The sequence below is a fragment of the Ctenopharyngodon idella genome, chromosome 15 (genome assembly GCF_019924925.1).
Source record: "Ctenopharyngodon idella isolate HZGC_01 chromosome 15, HZGC01, whole genome shotgun sequence".
Lineage (NCBI taxonomy): Eukaryota > Metazoa > Chordata > Actinopteri > Cypriniformes > Xenocyprididae > Ctenopharyngodon > Ctenopharyngodon idella.
The window spans coordinates 10,276,337-10,300,599 of NC_067234.1; the positions used below are offsets into that span (position 1 = coordinate 10,276,337).

General features: G+C 38.7%; 1 protein-coding gene across 4 annotated transcripts in view; it reads right to left on the minus strand.

Moving 5' to 3' along the window:
* tfdp2 (transcription factor Dp-2) overlaps positions 1 to 14,146 on the minus strand; it is a 55,266-nt gene extending 41,120 nt beyond the window's left edge. For 2 of the 4 annotated variants that reach the window (XR_007925108.1, XM_051862142.1), the window contains exon 1: positions 13,920 to 14,146. The gene's annotated coding sequence lies outside the window, so the exon portion shown is untranslated. Of the gene's footprint in view, positions 1 to 7,649; positions 7,672 to 7,880; positions 7,939 to 13,919 lie in introns of those variants that run through there. The other 2 variants (XM_051862143.1, XM_051862144.1) reach the window with 2 other exon arrangements.
* Positions 14,147 to 24,263: the final 10,117 nt, after the last annotated feature.

Here is a 24,263-nt window from a genome sequence, read left to right on the forward strand (position 1 = left end):
GATCATCAAAAATAACAGCATATAAATGAAAACTGCCTAATGTTACTGATGTAGAAATGTCAATCCAGGAAGTGGTGTAGGACTGTGCAAGCTTTGGGGGTGTTGATGGAAGTGATCTACTGCATCTATGCTTTGATCATCGTACTAAATATGATTCAGATGTAATGTTTGTAAAAACATGATTTTCTCAGCTTTTTGCTCAAAATGTTGCTTTTTTTAATGAAACTTACCAATATTCAAGTGTGGATAAAAAAAGGATGCTTGAAGTTAGAATAAAACTCTGCTCTGTTCTATATTTTGATGTATCGCATGTTCAGATATTTATACGACAAAATATTCTGGGGGCCATGAAAATTTAGTAAAAATTATCAAAAGGTGTATCCGAGCATGTGACTGCCTGAGTTTTGTCGACAGCCAGAGGTGGCATGAAATTTGACGGAGGTGGCCACCTTGTAATTCTCTATGCAGGAAAAACCCTGCATATCCGATGGTATTGAAGTCGGTACTTTTCACAACACTAGGCTAATATAGTGCATATATTTAGCAAAAGAGTTCATTTCTCTGGCGAACTAACAAGCTGTGGACACTGAATGGCTTGTCTGAGGTAAATGTAATACAACGTGAGATACTGTTTACAGGCTGTTTTATTGAAGTCTTTCTGCGGTTGAAACACTGAGCAATTACACGAAATATGATGCATTTCAGTTGTACAGTATCTTTCAACATTCCTTCAGATGTTCTTTCATGTTTATTCATTCAACTAGCATTAAAGAGGAAGAGATGATCGCGTTCATTCGCGCTCCGTGCTGCCGCTTGAACTGAGGCGCCTATAGAGCAATCTGTTACACCACATCAAAAAGCATCAAAACGGCATTTATTGTTTGAATTTTTTTTATGATAAAATTGACAGAATTTGAAAGATGACACTTTAGCCGCTTTTCAACCGTTGGGTTCTTAGAATGGTAAGGAACGGTTCCAGTTGTGTTTTCACTGGAGCCTGGTACGGCACGGCACGATTACAAACCGTTCTCGGCCTGGAATTCTCGGCACGGTTGTCCAACCGTGCTGAATTGTGCTGGTAGAATCCATGAAGTGATGTCGACACACACGATTGGTCACTTTGTCTGTTGCCTGGCTACCAGTTTCTCCGTTGCTGACTAAGCGCTCTATTTGAGCGACGTAAACACGAATTAATAATAAAATTAAAAGAAATATCTAATCATCCGCCATAACGCGGTCATTATTACATTTCATTTCATAAGTAAACCATTGCGTTACCAAGGCAACGACTGACGCTTTTATATTACATTCCAAAGAGTGGCCGTTATCAGCCCCACAGTGGAAAACAAAACCGTAACCGTACCAGCTGGTCTGGATTGGCACGGAATGGAACAGTTACGTTTTCAGTTTTGTTTCTTATCGAAAGTAACAAAACACAGAGCTTATTGCCATTATTGGTGGTTAACGCTCGTTAAAAGTGGTTAGGCTTCAATGCAATACCGAGCGTCCCCTTCTGGATTGGAGTGTGGATCGCCTGTGACTGACTGTATTTGTCGTCTGACTATACAACGAATTTACCGTACCGTTACCGTTACGAATTCATGTACCCCAGACCCATCTATTTCAGGTCTTGGAGACTCTACTAACAAGCTAATGAGTTTGATTAAGAAGAGTTTGAAAATGTGTAGTGTTGGTGTGCCTCCAGGAACAGGTTTGGGAAACACTGCCATTGACTACAATGAAGGATGGACCGGAGTCATATGGCACTTTTTCACTGCGTGGTACTACTCAGCTCAGCTCGCTTTACTTTCGGTATGCTTTTCCATTGCAGTTAGTACTGTTTCAAAGTGGGTGGGATTATAGACTGATTGTTATAGTTGCGACGCCTCTACTGCCTTGGATCCGCTACTCGGCTACCAACGAGTCTGCACCTCACCTACTGACCATGATATAGTTTTTCTTTTTTCAAGCTGCATGCGACAATCATTTAAAGCAAGTCCTTTCGCGAACAAATGATACTGCGGTGGCTGTTACTGACTATTTAAATCTAGCGGGTTTGTTGTCTCGTGTTTCAAATCCAATGATGCGGTAGTGATGATTCTCACTGACCAATCAGTGATCTGCAGTGTTTACACGTCACATTTAGTATCATTACAGCTCGCTTGGAACCTCAACCGAGGTGGTACTATTAAGTGAGCCGTACTGTTCCATACCGAGCCATCCTATGCAGTGGGAAAGCAGCAAAAACTGAGCCGCATTGAGCCGTACCATGCAGTGAAAAAGCGCCAATACAAAACCCCTTAAGCTAAGAAAACCTTTCATGATAATACACTGACAATTATAACATTGGGTTTTCTTAACATCTATTAAGCTGGGGACAGAATATTATGGAGGCAAACAAACTTTGTCAACCATTTAGCAATTCTTAAAAAAAATAAATAAATAAATAAAAAATACATAAAACATCTTAGCAACTGCACAACCACCAGTACCACCTGCATTTTCTTCATAAAATGTATGACAAGTTCACAATGCACCACAAGTCACTGAAACCCACAATCAGATGTATCACCATCTAAAATGTTTGAAAAATAACATAATAAATGGACTGATATTGATCTTTTACAAGCCTTGGTGTTTTAATGACAGATTATCTACTCTAACCATCAGTCAGATGAACCTAGTCTAATGTAAGGGAACTTTTTGCATTGTCGTGCTGATTTTAGCACAGTCATGTTGTGGTTTTCGCATGCTTGAACGTGCAGAAGCAAAACGGTTATGTGCAGGGCAGCATGATGCATTGAAAGCACAACACTAAACAAATGAGGCAGTGTTTTAAATGTAAACATACGCATCATTGCTCTGCAGTTTTGAGCCGTTCACAACTCACTGGTGGAATGCAAAATCCACAACAATAATACACACAAATGCCACACAGACCACATCCATTACATTCTGAGCGGAAAACTCTTACAGTCACTGTCAGGGTCCTTTTACTTACTAATAAACCTTGACCAGGCCAATTAATCAGACCAATTTGAGACCACATAGCAACACCTATAAAACCCTAACATCATGGCGGCAGTCTAGAGCATTTTATAGGCATTATACCATGGTTATCGCTCACCTTCTAGTTTTCTTTCCATTACATGTGAGTCTTATCCTTGCATGTGGCCTTAAGACACAGTCGCCCTGCCGTAACCCTCCCCTACTCCTCTCTATTGTCATTCTCTTCCGTCCTTCAGTTGGCCTGCCATAAATCCAAGATCTTCGTCTGTCAGCCTGACCTCTCATTCTCTCCCCATCCCTCTTTTCTCCCCTTTCTCTCTCTGCTCATCACTGTTCTCTCTTCCTTCCCTCAATCTCCATCATCGATAGACTGAAGAGCACTGACCTGGAAGAGGTGATTCTACTCCAGTCTGAGGCGGACACAGTAGTGGGGGGCTGAAGAAACAGGCCGGCTTTGATCATTTTAGGGTAGTTTAGGGGGATGGGGGTCATCAATTCAAAATTATGAGGTTCATGAAGTAGAGCAAACAACAGTGCTGTACTTTAGGTTTCATCCAAAACCAGGGTTTTCCCATCTGCTCTCTAGAGCCCAGTGGTACCAGATAAAAGAGGGTTTGAGTTTGTGAATTACTAATAAAAAATGTTTTAAGTTTCTTGCTATTTTAACCTAGATTCTACATTTTTTCCTAATTTGGTCAACTTGTTTGGAGACGAAATAAAATATGAATTTTTAATTTTTAATGCATACGGACTGTCTGCTGGAAGCTAGTTATTATAGTTTATAAAGTTTTCAATATGGATATTTTTCTTACAAAACCCACTGCTTCACTTCAGAAGGCTTTTATTAACCCCCTGGAGGATTACTTTTATGATGGATGGATGTACTTTTTTGGGCTTCAAAATACAACGCCCCATTCATTGCCATTATAAAGCTTGGAAGAGCCAGGATATATTTTAATATGATGGTGTTCATCTGAAAGAAGAAAGTCATATACACCTAGGATGGCTTGAGGGTGAGTAAATTATGAGATAATTCATTTTTGGGTAAACTATCCCTTTAAAATGTAACAATACTTGTCTGGGTATCTTTTACAGGGTGGGTTTGGGCCTCAAACTTCAAATGCCCATCCAGACCTGCAGTTCTGCTCAAGGCTGGACTTAAGAACTGGGAAAGTGCAAGTCACAATATGTTGTGCTGATGGTATTAAAAGTACTTTAATTAGATTAATTAGTAGTTTATCGTTCAAGTGAACTCAGTTATGAGATCTGCTGGCTGGTAGAAGCTGGTGAGCTATAATCCACCAGCCCAAGCTGCATGTTACAGGGATCCACTTCGCCGGACTTTCCAATGTGGTATGGTGGGGGTTTCACATCCTCGAAGACAGACCACTCCCTCGTCTTTCTGTAACCCCCTCCATCTGTCACTTGTGCGGCTCAGTCCATCTCCATGGCAACAGCTGGGTCATCTACCATTTATTGGGGGATAGGGACTGAGAGGTGCACAGCAGCTAAGCAAGATGATATTAACGTCCGAGGGATAAAATAAGTTTGACACTGCAGATCTGAGGCTTTAAAAGCCTTTGGAGCAGCATCCCCCATCACTCCTTCTGTCAAAGCTATAAGGAGCTACACTCTCCAGGAGGCCTCTGCTACTATAGCCAAACTGATTAGCGTGGGCTACACCGAGGACAAGAGAAGGAGGAGGGTGACATTTGGTCTTCTGAGGGAGCGTATCCGTGTGTGCGTGTCTGAAATACAAACAGCCCGGCTCATGCTGTCACTTAAGGTCACTGAAAAGAGGAAGCATACACAAACATGCTCAAGAAACAGCGTGACGCTATATTCAATGCTGAGAAGTTGCACAGGTTAACCTCCACGACACCTGGTCAATTGCCTTAAAGATAAAAAAGAAGGACGGGTGCTCTACAACTAGCTCAATTTCACACTGCTGTTTTACGAATTGTGTTAGAAAATTCAAAACAATACAAATACGTTTTTCTTTCTCAGTGTCGTTGCAATAGCCATGATAGCAGCAGTGCATTACTGTAAACCGTCTTCTTCTAGGGTCAGTTTTTGCATTCCAGGCCAACTACTGTAATGGCAGAGTTTCATACAGATGAAAGGGTTAGTTCACCCAAAGAAAATTCTGTCATTAATTACTCACCCTCATGTCATTCCAAACCTGTAAGACTTTCGTTCATATTCAGAATACAATGAAGATATTTTTGATGAAATCTGAGAGCTTTCTGTCCCTCCATTGACAGTCTACGGAACTGAAACTTTGACGCTTCAAAAAGAGATCCTAAAACTAATCCATGAGAATCAAGTGGTTTAGTCCAAATTTTCTGAACAAACTCAATCGCTTTATAAGAGATTTAATTTAGGCTTTTATTTACATATAAACATTGATCAGCGAACATAAACAGAAGCTCAACTGTTCTTGCTTTACACGCGAGAACAAACCTCTTCCGGAAGCTCAAACATGCTGCGTAACACTAGAATGAACCTCATTGGTTCTTGCTGAAGCTCAAACATGCTGCGTAACACTAGAATGAACCTCATTGGTTCTTGCTGAAGCTCAAACGTTCTGTGTAACACGAGAATGAACCTCACTGGTTCTTGCTGAAGCTCAAACATGCTGCGTAACACACGAGAATGAACCTCATTGGTTTTTGCAGAAGTTCAAACGTGCTGCGTAACACAAGCATGAACCTCACTGGTTCTTGCAGAAGTTCAAACGTCCTGCGTAACACTAGAATGAACCTCATTGGTTCTTGCTGAAGCTCAAACGTTCTGTGTAACACGAGAATGAACCTCACTGGTTCTTGCTGAAGCTCAAACATGCTGCGTAACACACGAGAATGAACCTCATTGGTTTTTGCAGAAGTTCAAACGTGCTGCGTAACACAAGCATGAACCTCACTGGTTCTTGCAGAAGTTCAAACGTCCTGCGTAACACTAGAATGAACCTCATTGGTTCTTGCTGAAGCTCAAACGTTCTGTGTAACACGAGAATGAACCTCACTGGTTCTTGCTGAAGCTCAAACATGCTGCGTAACACACGAGAATGAACCTCATTGGTTTTTGCAGAAGTTCAAACGTGCTGCGTAACACAAGCATGAACCTCACTGGTTCTTGCAGAAGTTCAAACGTCCTGCGTAACACGAGGATGAACCTCACTTGTTCTTGCGGAAGCTCAAACGTGCTGTTTAACACACAAGAATGAACATCATTGGTTCTTGCTGAAGCTCAAACATGCTGTGTAACACACAAGAATGAACATCATTGGTTGTTGCTCAAGCTCAAACGTGCTGCGTAACACACAAGAATGAACCTCACTGGTTCCTGCTGAAGCTCAAACGTGCTGCGTAACAGAAATGAACCTCATTGGTTTTTGCTGAAGCTCAAACGTGCTGCGTAACACGAGAATGAACCTCACTGGGTCCTGCGGAGGCTCAAACATACTGCGTAACACACAAGAATGAACCTCACTGGTTCTTGCTGAAGCTCAAACATGCTGCGTAACACAAGAATGAACCTCACTGGTTCCTGCTGAAGCTCAAATGTGCTGCGCGACACACGTGAATGAACCTCATTGGTTCTTGCTGAAGCTCAAATGTGCTGCGTGACACATGAGAATGAACCTCATTTGTTCTCACACATCAAGCGAACATGCTTGAGCTTCCGTTTACCATATCTGATGCGCTTATCAATGTTCATATGTGAATAAAAGCCAAAATTAAATCTGTTCATCATATAAAGCCATCAAGTTTCTTCAGAAAAATTGGACTAAACCGCTCAATTCATATGGATTAGTTTTACTATCTCTTTTCAAACTTTTAGAAGCATCAAAGTGTCAGTTGCGTAGACTGTCACTGGAAGGACAGAAATCTCTAAGATTTCCTTAAAATATCTCCAATTTGTGTTCTGAAGATAAACAAAAGTCTTACAGGTTTGGAATGACATTAGGGTGAGTAAATAATGACAGAATTTTAATTTTTGGGTGAACTAACCCTTTAAAGTTATAATGTCACATCGATTTCTACAAAAAACAAAAATAATTATAGGTCAAAATAAAACAAAATGGGACAATGGTATTTTTAACATCCACCCATGTTCAAATACAGTATATCTACTCTGTGGCTTTTAATGTCCAACATTCCATATTTGAGATGCCCAAGATTCCTACAACAGGAAATGCAGGAAGTTCTAATTAGTCTGTCCCTCATACAAACACAGTCTGTGTTCTCTTAAAGGGTTAGTTTACACAAAAATGTCATTGCAAACCCATAAGACTTTCATTCATCTTCAGAACACAAATGAAAATATTGTTATAGATATTGTCCCTCCACTGAAAGTCTGTTTACCCAAAACTCAGACGCTTCAAAACATCCATAAAGAGATCGTAAAATAAATCCATCTGAATCGAGTGGTTTAATTTTAGTCTTAACTAAGAGACCAGATCACTTTATATGATGAACAGATTTAATTTAGACTTTTATTCACATATAAATATTGATCAGCGCACATATAAAGAGCTCAACCATACTTGTGTAACACACAAGAATGAACCTCATTGTTTTTGGATGAACTAACCCTTTAACAAATAACAAATAAATTAGAATTTGGTCGTTATTTACTCATCCTCATTTTTTCACACCAAGAGATGTTCTGCAGAACATTGTTCATACTGCTCTTTTCCACACCACAAAATCAAAAAGTGACCATGCATAAGCTGTCAAGCTGCAAAGAAAAAAAAGACCATTAAAGTCCTCTAAAGCCATTTAATGAACAACATCTTATATTTTAGTCTGTTAAGCTAACGCATGGCTTCAGAGGAATTGGAATATAAGCTAGTGAATGTGTCTTACAGGTTTTTTATGGTGTTTTTATATCGTTGTCGTCCCTGTCCTGCATACAGGTGGTGTTCTACAGAAGAAAGAAAGTCACAGTGTGAGTATATACAGTACAGAATATTCAAATGTGGATGAACTATTCCTACACCTTGCTAAAATGCTCCTCAAGAAAAAATTTTAATATTATTATGAGATGCAACATGCTGATGTGAACTGACAATCTGATGAGGCGGATAATCAATTACAGTTTTAATGACGTTCTTACTCCAGTGGTTCTCAACCAGGTCTCCACAAATGCCCAAAGTAGCTGCACAATGACTTAAAATATTCCAATTAATAAATTATTATTAATATACTCAAATATCCTAACTATAATCTAAAATAAAATGCTAAAACATGACAAATATTGTCCCCTCTCAATAGCTATTGTTTTTATTGATGACCATACAGCTCTAGAAACTGCTGGAATCAAAATGAATTGTGGTTAATATAATTTATTTATTAATACTTAGAATAGTTTTCGTTAATAAAAAGTTTGAAAACAAACAGCTTTGTCATGATTACAGCAGAAATAATGAAAATATCTTAGCTTGTATGGGAGTGGTGGCTTTGAATATTGTGTTGGACAACAGGAGCCTTCAAATCAAAAGGACTGAGAGAACCACTGCCTTAGGGTAGAAACACACCAAACCGACACCAAAGAACTTGCAATGATGAAAGCCAACTGTGTTGTCCCCTCGCTCCTCTGCAGACTGCTCTACTGTCACGTCATATGACTAGAGTGTAATCGCAGCCTTTGCGGTTAAAAAAAATTGTGTTTTATCATATCACAATCAGTGTTGCCAGATTGAGTGGACTATTTTCAGCCTAAAAGCTCACCAAAACCCACCCAATCCAAAAAAAAAAAAACACCCAAAACTTTACCTGTCAAAATAATGTGATAGAATTTTATTGCCATGTCAATCAAGGACCATTATTAACTCCTAAAAAACAAAATAATGATGATAAAATAATACACAGATACATTTCCCAGGAAAAGCATCAAATCAGGGCAAATGCATTAAATAGAATTACCAAATATGACTAAAATGTCCAGGCAGACACTATGTCAAAACAGCAATCAAGAAATTAACCAATACAAAACACATGCATAATTTTCATTGTCAGCAACACTGATCTAGACCTATATAATAATAATATAATCTTTATATAGATCATTGGTCAACAGTCAAAATAAGCCAATTTAAATGCAAAAAGTGCCCAACACAAGTGATCTGAATAACCGACGTAATTAGCATATGTATTTCACACTCGTTCATGCACACACCATGACAGTCAAAACTGTCATTCATCGATACTGTACATACTGTATGATAACCAGACGAAAAAAATAACAATGAGCTTACCTTCGTGTTGCACTTAAACTTCAGACAAAACTACAGCAAGTTCATATTGCAGAACGTAATACAGAACTTTGCACAGTCAAAACTAAGTCCGGCAGCTCAAGGATACAAGTGTGGACAGTTTAAAAGATGCCCTGATGTATGACAGGATTGTGCAGTCCCATATTCAGTTTCAATTGTGATTAAATTATTAAACTGTGCTTTGATTTCAGAGTTACACTGATACGAGCCTGGCGTCATTTCCCTCCACAGGTGTAATTCACATTTTGAGAATTGAGTCACTCTCCCACTCTTTATCATGTAACTTGCTTTGTGTTTTATATGAAGTATTGCACTGTTTTACATGCGTGGAGTGCATCTCAGCAGCTCGGTTAACCAAACACAGGAGTATACATATGTTTCTCAATATGCAAACTGTTCATCGCAATTTCAAAATAAAAGCTCTGAGTTTGCATGTTTTGATGTCCACATGTTCTTGTTCAAGAAATTACAGTAGCTGTAGCATTTACTTTGTAAAGAAGTGGCCAAATATTAAAGATTAAGTAAACATTTGGCCAATATTTGATCTGCTGGTAACAACAACAATCACCAGGCCGTTGACGCCCTCTGCAGGCATTTGTTATAATACATAATGAATTTTCTATTTTTGCTACCACAAAAAAATCTGATTACTCGATTAATCGTCAAAATAAATCGATCAATTACTCAATTACCAAAATAATCATTAGTGACAGCCCTAAATGAGTGTACAACTGATGCACACTCAACGGCTAGAGAATACCCCTAATGCACTGTGATGGTCACGCCGAATGAATTCCTGCATCTCGCCAGAAGATCGCACCCGTGAATCATCCGTTTTCCAAACCGTAAATATCTAGCTTCCGCCTGACCGCCTTCCGTATTCAACTTAGGAAGAAAGTGTAACTGATGTCGCATCAGTGAAGCTTTTTTTGTATGTTGAATACATAAGGCATAGGACGTAGTGTAAGTGTTTTGAACTGTGAGAGGTGTTACACTTTCTTCGTAAGTTGAATACGGAAGGAGGTCTGGTGGAAGCTCGATATTTTACTTTATGACTTGTTAAATATGGATATTTTTCTTACACAAATGCATCGCTTCGCTCTAGAAGGCCTTTATTAACCCCCTGGAGCTGTGTGGAGTATGTTTATGATGGATGGATGCACTGTCTTGAGCTTTATACTCGCTGGACCCGTTCGCTGCCATTATAAATCTTGGATGCGTCAGGATATTTATTAATATAACTCCCATTGTGTTCATCAGAATGAAGAAAGTCATATACACCTAGCATGGCTTGAAGGTGAGTAAAGCTTGGGATAATTTTCATTTGAAAGTGAACTAATCTTTTAAGGTTTATACATGCTAGTTTCCGTGAAAGAGTTCAAGATAAATCTTTTCATTACTACTGGAGATGCCAGTTTGATAAATTTCAAATGATTATTAAACAGCAAGCACTAGCTCTTCCAGTGCACTCAGTGTCTGAATTCACTCACTCGTTTTCATTCAATCCCTCATAGTGTTGTCAAAAGTACCGACTTAGGTACCAAGTCTGTACTGAAATTTAAAAAATGTGACGCTTTGAGTGCTGTTGAGCAGATTCGTAAACACCTCTGATTGGCCACTGTGTTCAAGCGCTCAACAGATATCTCTTTGATTGGCTACAATGATCAATGCTTCAAAAACGTTGTAAACAGTCATCATTGATGCTCTTCACCGAACGCTTACATAGATACACACAAGAGCGTTCGAAAGCAGGAGTCTATAGCGGACTGGTCTACTGATAGATGCCTCCTTTCAAACGCTTCTGCTTTCAAAACACTTTCAACAGCACATTTCTGCTTACAGTCTCTATTAATGAGCCGATGAGCTGAATCAGGTTTGTTTGATTAGGGAGACATACAAAATGTGCAGTGCTGGGGGTCACCAGAAAAGGTCTGAGAAGCTCTGCTTTAAAGGGAAAATTCAGATATGAAAAAGTAACTAAATCCAAAGTGTAATTAACATGCTGTGAATAAACACATACTTTGAGCAATCCGGAAACCTGATGCTAGATCTCCTGCTGCCTAGAATGGAAAGTGCAGTGTTGCAACATGAATGGAGAAGGTTAAGTTTAGTCTCCCAGGAGGACTAGGCTTACATACACAGCATGATGCACAAACACACACCTACGTTCTGTTAGCACTCGCAGGCGGCAGAGCGCTAACTGTATATGAGCGTGTCCCATGGGGCATGTTACAGTGACACTGGAGTACACACCACTGAGCAAGACAGCTGGGAAATGGCGCCAAAAAGGATCTGTGGTGTGTGTTTTCTCTGTCCTTTCACTCTCTTTTGTGCGTGTGCAAATACAACCACACAAAGACAGGCCACAGCCTCTCACGTGACAGCTGCGTCACAACAATGCAGTATTAAGTCAACAGATCAATACATCTGAACTTTACGTTTAATAAGCGCGGCTATTAAACTAGCTGACGCGGAGCTTTTCTCTAATACACCAGCAAAGACGCAACCGCAGACAGAAAAATAAACAGACAAAGGCCTCAAAAGAGCCACCAAATTCGCAAGCGCACTCACACGCACGGGAAAAGTTGCTTGAGGTGCTGAATAGCAGGGGGACACCTGTCACAAAAGCTGTGAGCTCTGGGGTGGGGGTCTCATTTCCCTCCTCCTCCTCCTCTCCACTGGAAGGATTAAATATCCAGACCGTTTGTGCGGGACCAACAGATGTCTGCTTCAAATCTGACACAGCCTGGCCTGCAATCTCAGTACACTAAGCCAACAAAAACCCCATGACCTCACACTCCAGAGCTTTCTTTTCCAATTACCATACTAAACTACATCTCTGTCTAAAGTCACCATGAAAACAAAACTTTTTTTTTTTTTTTTTTATGGAATATCACAGTATTTATTAGAAATTATTTATATCATTTTTTTTAAATTCATGTGTCCTGGTAATCTTTAATAAAAAATAACTTCCCTCCCTCTTGCAGCTCATCTCTTCTCTTCTCTGATGACATGTTTACTGGCGTGAGGGCGGGGCAACCTGTCACTCACATGAGATCGACCAATAACAAACCACAACCATTCAATCAAGTCCTGATTGACAAAATCAAGTCCCGCCCTACAATTGTTCTTGTTCGAGAAGCTGTTTCATTTAGATATATGCATCACAATAGAGAAGAAAAGACAATCACAACTTGTTTCCTACTGACTTTAAACCTCTTCATATTTCTCTCTCTCTATATATTTTCTTGAATGTTTACTTCACAAGTGAACAAGCCTAAATAACAAGGCTCAGGTGTTTCTCCACAAAACGGTGCACAGTAACAAAAATAGACAGTCTCAAAGGGGGAAAGAACCCACAGATAATAATAATAATAATAATAATAATAATTCAAGAGAAACATACTTTGCAAATATTCTTAGAAATGGCAATATTAGTGAAAAAGATATCTAGTTTATGGACATACCATCATGACAATACCATAGTGTTTGTTTTTTACCTGGAGCATACCGCTTTTCTCAAAAAGGGTACCATGGCAAAATCGTTTTTTTACCATATCAATTACAATGATTTTTAGTACGGTACCATGGTAACAATAGTATATTGACCATTGTACAACTGTAAAATATGGTACAACGTGTAAATATGATACATGATTATGGCAATCACTCAGTACCATGGTATGTATCAAGGGACAACAGTATCCTCACCTGACACCATCAATTTACCATAGTAAATACCGCTGAAGTATTTTTCTATGTGTTCCAGCTGATTTCAAGATTACAAAATTCTGACAACGCTGTTGTTCTTTATGATTGTTATATATATATATAAACGCGTTAAAATCATAAAACTGACAGGAATATACTACATTATGCGCGCAAACTGAGGTAAAATCTGCTCAGAAGTTTAATGTGACATTATCGCCTCAAGGCCAAAGTTTTATGAGTAACCCGACAATAAACTACTTGACTATTCCTATAACTTTTAATTTGAAGTGATGTTAGACGAAAACGTGAGGGAAAAATGAGGTACTTCTCACCGAAACGCGACGGTAAACTCGTCAGAACCGAGTCCCCTGAGCAGCGGAAATGTGCAAAAGCTGCAGAACAAACTAACGAACCACCGCCCGGCGCTCGCGCAGCATATGAGCCGCTCCGCGCGCACTCACTGCCTGACAGCTCTACACTCACATTCAGCCGGCTGAGACGGCAAACGCGCGCTGTACATATTATTCTCCGCACTTTATAAGTGAATATAACAGCATTATTAGAATTTAAGTTAAATTTAAGAGGAAAAAAACATGGATATACCCAGAAATTGCCGTTAGACGTCATCCAAACTGGACGGCACTCTTAATTTGTTGAAATTACACTTGTTCACATAAAAAATTACAGCTAGCTGCAAGCTGTAATAAAAACATCAACGCTGTAAGGTTTGATAATTGTTAATGACACAAACCTAATTCTGAAAGTAAATTATAAACTTGTTTCATCGCCTGTAGTTGAACACATAAACAACAAACGCTGCTGTCAAAATATTAAACATTTGTGCATAATACACAACAGTATGACATTCTCCTAGTTCAGTGTTTATAGTTCAGTCTAAATACGTAAAGTCACACCTTACCTTGGATTTCGGGCTGAAGTGTGTTGAAATGGTCTGTCAAAGTGGAAAACAAACAACTTGTAAATGTATGAGAGTGAAAGCACAGTAACTGCTCGCACCGCGCTCACTTCCTGAGTGCTGCTGAACTCCGCACACAAGCTTGGCGGTGGCAGTCAGCCGGCGTCTCTGATTGGTTGCACCTGTCCGTGACGCCAAACGCCAGATGGAAGGTGATTGGCTATCCTGAGCGGAATGTAAAGCAGGCGTGGCGCTCCACATAAAGGCTGCATGCTACGCGGGGGTAATCAGACGAATAAAGTAATTTTAAAGGCTTTATGGTGATTTTAATTAGAGTATACAGACAAAAGAAAACAATGGGAGGTTGTGCGGTACTGCGCTATTCTGGCGTGGTGCGACTTTGGTGCGCCATCTGCTAGTAATCATATGTTGATGACGTATATTAATTTGACATTTAAATATTAAATATATTTGCTTCGTTAAAAACAATAAAGACGTTGTTTAAAAGCTCAGTGAGGCCATTTTCTGATTTGACTGCAAAATGCAACAACATTTTGAAAGTTACTCAATTATTGAAACTAGCGAAGGGCGATTTCCTGTGGAAAGTTTTGTTCCTAAACCGAAGACATCAAAAGCTCATTACCACATTATTGCACTTGTTACATCATAGAAGGTCCATAACAAATAAAGTGACTGGAAGGAAGGCGTTGTAGCAACAGCTTTATATCCATAACATGTTTCTAAAAGAGTTGATAGTTTCCTAACAGTCTTATCTTTAGATCAAATTAACACGAATTGTGTGCCTACATAGCTATAGGTCACACTAGTCTTCTATAAAATATATGAGTTCAAGGGAGACCAAGACTACAAGCGATACAGATTTGTGACTGTACACACACATATATATATATACACACACCATAAAACATATTTTGCATAGAACTATAAAACCTAGCAAATTTGAAGTCGAAGTAGCAGTTGCTAATTTGAATAAGCAAGAACTACAAAACAGAGTGCAGATTGGAATTGATAAGGAAAGATGCCAAGACAAGCCCGCAGCACCCAGGGGCCACACCTGCTCTTTGCACATCTGCACAAGCTGTTAGACAACCACTAATGCATGTCATGACAGAAATATTTATCAGGCATAACTTTATGACCACCTTCCTAATATTGCGTTGGTCCCCCTTTTGCTGCCAAAACAGCCCTGACCTGTTGAGGCGTGGACTCCACTAGACCCCTGAAGGTGTGCTGTGGTATCTGGCACCAAGATGTTAGCAGCAGATCCTTTAAGTCCTCCATGGATCGGACTTGTTTGTTCAGCACATCCCACAGATGCTCCATTGGATTGAGATTTGGGGAATTTGGAGGCCAAGTCAACACCCCAAACTCATTGCTGTGCTCCTCAAACCATTCCTGAACCATTTTTGCTTTGTGGCAGGGCGCATTATCCTGCTGAAAGAGGCCACAGCCACCAGGGAATACCGTTTCCATGAAAGGATGTACATGGTCTGCAACAATGCTTAGGTAGGTGGTACATGTCAAAGTAACATCCACATGGATAGCAGGCCCCAAGGTTTCCCAGCAGAACATTGCCCAAAGCATCACACTGCCTCCGCCGGCTTGCCTTCTTCCCATAGTGCATCCTGTTGTCATGTGTTCCCCAGGTAAGTGACACACACGCACTCGGCCATCCATGTGATGTAAAAGAAAACGTGATTCATCAGACCAGACCACCTTCTCCCATTGCTCTGTGGTCCAGTTCTGATGCTCACGTGCCCGCTGTTGGTGCTTTCGGCGGTGGACAGGGGCCCGCATGGGCACTCTGAATGGTCTACGGCTATATATATATATATATATATATATATGTATATATATCTATATATATATATATATTTGCAATAAACTTGAGGAAAAACACTTGGTAATTCACTCATTTTCACAGCTGATTTTATGAGATTCATTCAGATGAATTGTAAGGGCCCTCAGTAAGGTTTATTTGTGACTGACTTAAACAGAGAATGATTAGGCAAAACTTCACAGGACCAGCTAACAGCAGCACATCATCTCTCTAACAGGCTGGCCCATAATTCATTGTGGAGAGTATTTCCTGTGAAGACAATCATGTCGCCAAACGCTGATCTTCACAGGGTGTGGAACACTGATGCACTGAGTTTGCTCACAAGTAGCAGTGCTTGTACTTGCAGCAGCAAATTCTGAGACTGTCTTCATGTGACTGGTCAGTTTGTGACTTACTGCAAGGGAGTCGGTATGTTCTTTAGCTCTGTCAGTGATGCATATTGCACATAAATGTGTGCATAAATTGTTATATCCTGGTTGTGTTGTTGAATTTCTAATGCATTGCCTTCACTGCACATGGTGCAGAACACTTTCCCAGTATAACACTGCAGTGCATTGAGCTTGAGGTTTAAACATATACATTCTGCAGTCCGTGGCATAAAATTGGGGCGTAAACATGACCTGAAACCAAAGAGAAAAAAAAAAAAACTGCAAAGCCACAAAAAAGTCACACTAGTCATAATGCTAAATATAATAATCTTCTCAAGAGGAAATCATCAGGGTGGAAGTAGATTCAGACAGTGGAGAAAATAACCATATTTGCCAAATGAAAAATAATAGAATGTATGGATACTGTGGTTTTAGTGTAAAAATTCTGCTCAAGACACACAGTTGCACAGTTTTGAGTATTGTTTGTTATAGCGCCCTCTAACAGTGTAAACTGAAATTAACTATGGCATGAGTGTGTGTGTGTGTGTGTGTGTGTTTATTATTGACCTAAGTTATCAACTTAAAATCTCAGGGGGTAATTCAAGTAAAGGTTAAAGAAAAATGAAAAATTTGAGGAGTCCCTGGATTACACAAAAAATGAAATGATGTGAATTTGTACAATTTAATGTGTTTGAAAGACAAAAGCCTTCCAGAGACAGTGAGGCATCGTTAAATGATCAATAAAAAAAGAAAAATCAATAAAAAAGTAATTGTAGTATGATTATGAGTATTTTAAAATGTAATATAATCTAATTACAAGTACTTAGTTTTTGGAATCGGATTACATAATCCAGATTGCATGTAATCAGTTACGACCCAGTATTGACTAATGATTAGTGCTAAATGCTAACGGTAGTCTGCTTTTGTCATCACGGTGAGAAAAGCTATGGGATGAATTACTTCAGGGATTATTAGATAAAATCTGGATCCATCATATGGTAAAAGGTCTTCAGCACACCATGTATATGCAGCGCTGTATTTTAATAGAATCATGCTGCAAAACAGGCCAACTAAAGTGTAATGTTCAATAAAGATCTCAAAATGAATTTATTTATTATACATTTTTTAAACAGTCAAGAGAACAGTGGAATTGTACACCAAAAATGTGAATGTTAGTACAAATAAACATCAGAATAAAGCTTCAGAATCAAGACAGACCCAGTCAAAAAAGGTGAAAGCTGATTTTAAAAAGATTATAAGTTAATAAAAGTTTAACTATCAATTTACATGAGTTACATTTACAGTTTACACCTTATGTCAATTTACATGTGCCCCAGCTACATTTTTATTTTCATACTTCTGAATTACTTCTATATAAAGCAGTTTAAAATGACCCAAACATACAGGACCTTAATTATACAATGCTTAGACAAAATGGCGGATGACAACAGTTTCCAAGGTAGGATTGGCTAATAAAATGTTTATGGCGGGACTTAGCAAAGGTGTATTTACATGCACGTTTCAGATATCTATAAAGTAATTTTGACTAGTCAGAATGTTAATTCCAGAAATCTACATTGGAAACAGTCACAAAGCTAAATGCAGATATCTCCAAAGAAAGATATTCCTAGTCAAAAATCTGACTGAGATATCCATAATTAAATTGCAGTTATCTTTAAATGAGTTTTGCCTAGTCAAAAATCCAGTTCAAGATATCTACAATTGTGATTTGACTAGTAAGACATTACTCTCAAATATCTAAAAATGTATTTTGAATATCTGATGATGAATTAAAGATATCTTAAATTTGAATTATGACTATAGTCAAACACCAGTTATAGACATAATGCTACACAGGATTCTGGCAAAAGTTTAATAATATTTATAATTTGATTCTATGTAAAAAATTATAAGTTGATACATGCTACTAAACACAAGACAGAGAGACGTTCTTTGGCACATGTTCTTTGTGGAATATTCACTCTAAAAAATGCTGGATAAAAAACAACCCAAGTTGGTTGGGTTAAACGTTTGCCCAACGTGCCTGGCTGTTTTATTTAACCCAACTATTGTTTAAAAATGACTATATGGCTGGTTTAAAATGAACCCAAAATAGTATAAAAATCTATACGATGCTTAATAGGGAGCCAATGCAATGTTGACAGAACCGGGCTAATATTGTCATACTTCTGGTTCTAGTAAGAACTCTAGATGCTGCGTTTTGGACCAGCTGTAGTTTGTTTATCAAGCGAGCAGGGCAACCACCCAGTAGAGCGTTACAGTAATCTAGCCTTGAGGTCATGAACGCATGAACTAACTGTTCCGCATTTGTCATTGAGAGCATATGTCGTAGTTTAGATATATTTTTAAGATGGAAGAATGTGGTTTTAAAAATGCTAGAAATGTGGCTTTCAAATGAGAGACTGGTATCAAAGAGCACACCCAGGTTCCTAACTGACGACGAAAACTTAACAGAGCAGCCATCAAGTGTTAGACAGTATTCTAGGTCATTACGTACAGAGGTTTTTGGTCCAATAATTAGAATCTCTGTTTTTTTCTGAATTTAGTTGTAGGAAATTACTGGTCATCCATTTTTTTTTTTTTTATATCAGCTATGCATTACGGTAATTTTTTTGAATTGCAAAGTTTCGTCAGGGCACGAAGAAATATAGAGCAGAGTATCATCAGCGGAACAGTGAAAACTAACGCCATGCTTCCTAATGATATCTCCCAAGGGTAGCATGTACAGAGTGAACAGCAACGGTCCTAGTACTGAGACTTGCAGTACTCCATATTGAACTTGTGATCGATATGACATCTCTTCGTTTACTACTACAAACTGATAACGGTCAGATAAGTATGATTTGAACCATGCCAATGCAATTCCACTAATGCCAACATCATTTTCGAGTCTATTCAAAAGAATATTGTGGTCGATAGTGTCAAAAGCAGCACTGAAATCTACTAACACTAATAGAGAAATACAACCACGATCTGATGATAAGAGCAAATCATTTGTAACTCTAATGAGAGCAGTCTCAGTACTATGGTACGGTCTAAATCCTGACTGGAAATCCTCACAGATACCATTTCTTTCTAAAAAGGAACATAGTTGTGAGGATACTGCCTTTTCTAGTATCTTTGACAGAAAAGGTAGATTCGAGATTGGCCTGTAATTGACTAATTCTCTTTTTTAATAATTTTAAGGTTTAATAATAGCCTTAAAAGTTTTTAGTACGTATAGTGACAAAGATGAATGAATGATATTAAGAAGAGGATTTATGACCTCTGGAAGAATCTCTTTCAGTAGCTTAGTCAGTAAAGGGTCTAACTTTCAAGTTAGACAATTCTTTCTCTCCTATAGCAGCGAATGAATGGACTTGACTCAGACTTGACACTCCTGCCCAGCCAGTTAGAGCATAAACCTCCATCTTCCAACACATCAGCAAAAACAGTGAGTTAAAGGGATAGTTCACTCCGAAATGACAGTTTTGTCATCATTTATACACACCCTAATGTCAAAGATCAATTTTAAAGGTACAGTTTCAATGAATGGGCACTGAAGCATCAAGTTTCATAAGGACACAAAAAAACACCACAAATCTATCATAAAGGTGGTCTAAAAGTGCCCTAAACACTACCTGTGAGATTAAGTGTGGATTTGATGGTAAGTTTATGTAAGTGCGTTGCTGAAATTCAAGATAAGTAACCTCTGAACCTACATTAAACCAACTCTTAGACGACGTTATTGTGCAGGTGCAATAACTTTACAGTTCACGCTACTTTTACCCAGCTTTCTGCACCGGAGCAGCGATAAAGAGAGGAAGTGAGATGAGACAAGACACATCTGTACAACAGTGCAGAAACAAGGGTTTGTGTACTACATTACCAGTCCTAATCAAGTGCAACATACTGCCATATATGCAAATATAGAGGCATAACAAAGCCCACCTGTGAATGACTCTCCCAAGTCTGAGCTGAATTAAATACATCTAAATGCCACTTAAGATGCAGCTTCTGTGCCACATCTGCATTGCAAAGATGGATTTATCTGCAAACTAGTCTATTAAAACGACCATGTGGGGGTCATACCATCTGTTGCATATGGAAGATTGCTTCCGCCACAGAATAAAACTATTTAAAAGATAATTGTGACTTTATATCTCACAATTATGACTTTTTTTCCTCACAATTGCGAAGTTTACATCTTGCAATTCTGACCTTCTTTTCTCAGAATTCTAAGGTATAAACTTAGGAGCTAAAAAGTCTAATTATGAGAATAAAAAGATGGAAGCTTTTATAAACATGCCTTAGGAAAAAACATTACTGGTGTGCATCTTGAGACAAAACAATGACACTGATATATTTTAAGATATGTCAGTACAAGTTGCTATCAGTTAAAAAAGCTCAAACCTGCATTTTAGTCTGGGACTAGTCTTAAGCCTGGTCTGTATAGGCCTACATGTATTTAATCTTTATTTATCCTAACTTTATTATGCAATGTCTTTGCTGCTGGCCTTCTTTAATCCAATTCAATCATAGATAAACATCATATTTTTTTCTTTAAAGTTGAACTTTCTTTCCGTGTCCTATTCTTTTGTGATCCAGAATGGCAGCACAGCTGAAAGGTTTGTTTGAGCTGTGCCCTCTACTGTACAGGCGTGAATTTGCATTACGAGATGACCATGAGTGACGTTCTATTCGGAGCTGTTCGTGTCCTCGGACTGGGAATTAAGCACTTCTATGGCGACACTACCTAAATTAATCTGCAGGTCAGGTGGTAGAGCGGTCACATAAGTACATTAAGAGCTCTCAAAACAGTCCCATCTTACAAGCTGTAATTACGAGCTCTACAAGGATGTTGTACAACACTTTTTTGAAACCTTGAAATTACGGTAATTTCAAAATGGCATGAATGCACTTTCCTTCATTTCACTTTTGGTGTGAAAGGGCCTTTATATTTGCCAAAACTAGAACTTTAATTATTTTTCAAACAAGCAAGCCCAGCCCAGCTTTGAAAAAAAGTTACGCAAAAGTAATGTAACAGATTACTTTCCATAAAAAAAACATGCACTTTCCATGTTTAATTCATTGTACATCATAAACAGCAGGTTTCAGACCTTTTTGTTTGTATATTTTGTAGAGCTTTGTTTATCTCAAAGTTTCTCAACTGTTTCTCTTTCAGTTGGAGATCAAGTGGTTACTCAACAGTACAAACAATTTATACAAAAGCAACAGGAATGTCCATAAAATAATGTAATTAATTAGCTAGAGAGTAACACAATATTGTAGGCCTATTGCATTACTTTTAAAAGTAACGTTCCCCAAGCTCGTGGCATTGAGTCAACAGGCTATTGCACATGGGGAAATTGATCGGAAGAGAACACAGACAAAAGCAGACAGTCACTTCACCTCAGCACTTCACAAGTTGCAAATTGTGCAGTGATGTAGAAATTAAGGCAAGCACTGTGCCCAATAATTAGATATAATGCATTTTACAGTGATGAATGGAATCAACAGCATTTAAAAAGTCACAGATTACTAAACAAGAGTGAGACTACAGTACTTGTGGTGGGTATAAAGCTTCAGTGTTTACAGTTAAACGAAGACATTTGTCAGGGCTTGACTGTATGGTGGTATACTTTATCTTCCACGATCACATCAGTGAGTATTTACAGCAGACACACATACAAATACACTCGCCTGGAGTTTCTGAAGAACAGAAAGATCATGTTGTTCTCTGCTCTTCAACCAAACTCTGTCATGCCTGTTTTTTTCTTTTCTTATTCCATCGCAAGCTATTGATGCCTCTTCCTCTGACTCGTTTTAAAATGTGTCCGTTCTTGTTTTTAATTCTAAAGATGTTGATACACTGTAAAAAATTATTTTCATGATTTGTTATCACAACATTTTTTTCTTTTGTCAAATCAACTTCAATAATTAATGTAGTTCAGATAACATAATATTTTTAGTTTCTGTTGATTAAACCAATCGCCTTTATTGTATTAACTCAATTTTTTTTTTATTTCAATGAACTCAAAATTTTAAGGCAACCATGTAACTTACTTTTTTTTAAGTCAAACCAACAATTCTTTTTTACAGTGTACGCATTTAATTCCACACATTTAATCAACTGTTCCTGTATCTCAAAAACCAGGAGCAATATTCTTATAATAGATATTTCTGAGCACCTTAACCCCATATAGTACATCTGAAAAAGAGATAGTTCTGCTTGAAATAATAATAATAATAATAAAACAACATTATTTTACATTTAGTCAAACCCCTGTCATTACAAACCTGTACGACTTTCATTCTGTGAAACACAAAGGGAAAAAATAGATATCAATGTAGGCTAGACGCCCCCTACTGTTTTTCCCAAAATAACCAATAGAGAAAGTCAAGATACATTTTTGTTGCAACTATGGACTACGGTGACAAGAGTGATTTAGAAGTATTTACAGTGAAGATTACACTGGTGACGTACCTGAAAGAAAAGGGATTTCACTGTAAGTTATCTAATTTTCAGCAGTAAGAAAAAAGTGTTGTAAAGCTTGTTGTTTTGTAGAACACAGTTACATATAATATGAGAATAGTAAGTCCTGTAGATACGGAGTATGTGTCTTTTAAGGAAAATATAATTATATTTTCAGAATGACACATTTTTTTTTAAACATAGTCTGTGGGGTAAAACTGCCAAGGAAAACTGCCAAGAATTGTGTTCATTCACAATTACTGTAAACTCTGTTCTGAACATCAAATCTTTTGTTTTTTAGTCAAATGTACCACATACTGACAATAACATCTTAACGGAAAACACACAAATTCTCTCCTCCTTCTCTATGCTCTCTGAGGCAGATGTTTCCAAACTCATCCTTTCCAATCACCCTACTACCAGTCCGCTTGACCCTATCCCCACTCATCTTCTTCAGGCCATCTCCTCCTCAATTGTACCTGCACTCACTCACATTATCAATTCTTCTCTTCACATTTCCCACAGCTTTTAAGTAGGCTAGGATTACACCACTGCTTAAAAAACCCACTCTGAATCCAGCACTTTTAGAAAACTATAGACCAGTATCCCTTCTTTCATTCATTGCAAAGACACTTGAGAGAGTTGTGTTCAACCAACTGTCTACTTATCTCACACAGAACAACCTCCTTGACAACAACCAGTCTGGCTTCAAGAGTGGCCACTCAACTGAGACTGCTCTGCTCTCAGTTACTGAAGCCCTGAGACTGGCACGAGCAACTTCACAATCATCAGTACTCACCTTGCTGGATCTGTCCGCTGCTTTTGACACAGTTAACCACCAGAACCTTCTGTCAACCCTCATGTTGAAGGGCATCTCAGGAACCGCACTCCAGTGGTTCAAGTCTTACCTCTCAGGTAGGTCCTTCAGGGTATCTTGGAGAGGTGAGGTGTCCAAGTCGCATCATCTTGCTACTGGGGTACCTCAGGGCTCAGTGCTTGGACCACTTCTCTTCTCCATCTATATGTCATCACTAGGATCTGTCATTCAGAAACATGGTTTTTCCTATCACTGTTATGCTGATGACACACAACTCTACCTCTCATTCCAACCAGATTGATCCGACGGTTGCTGGTCGCATCGCAGCCTGCCTGACAGCCATTTCTGCATGGATGAAGGACCATCACCTTCAACTCAACCTTGAAAAAAACGGAACTGCTTGTGGTCGGTGCCAACCCAACACTTCATCACAACCTTTCCATTCAACTTGGGTCGTCAACCATAACTCCTTCCAGGACAGCCAGGAACCTTGGAGTGGTGATGGATGATTGTTTAAGCTTCACAGATCATAACGCTACAACGGCCCGGTCCTGCAGATTTGCCTTGTACAACATTAGGAAGATTAGACCCTTCCTATTGGAGCATTCCACACAAATTCTTGTCCAAGCTCTTGTTCTATCCAGACTGGACTATTGTAATGCTCTCTTGGCAGGCCTTTCAGCATGCACTGTCAAGCCTCTACAACTGATCCAGAATGCTGCAGCAAGACTGGTCTTTAACAAACCGAAGAGAGCGCATGTCACACCTCTCTTCATCAGTTTACAATGGCTGCCAATAGCTGCTCGCATCCAATTCAAGGCTCTAA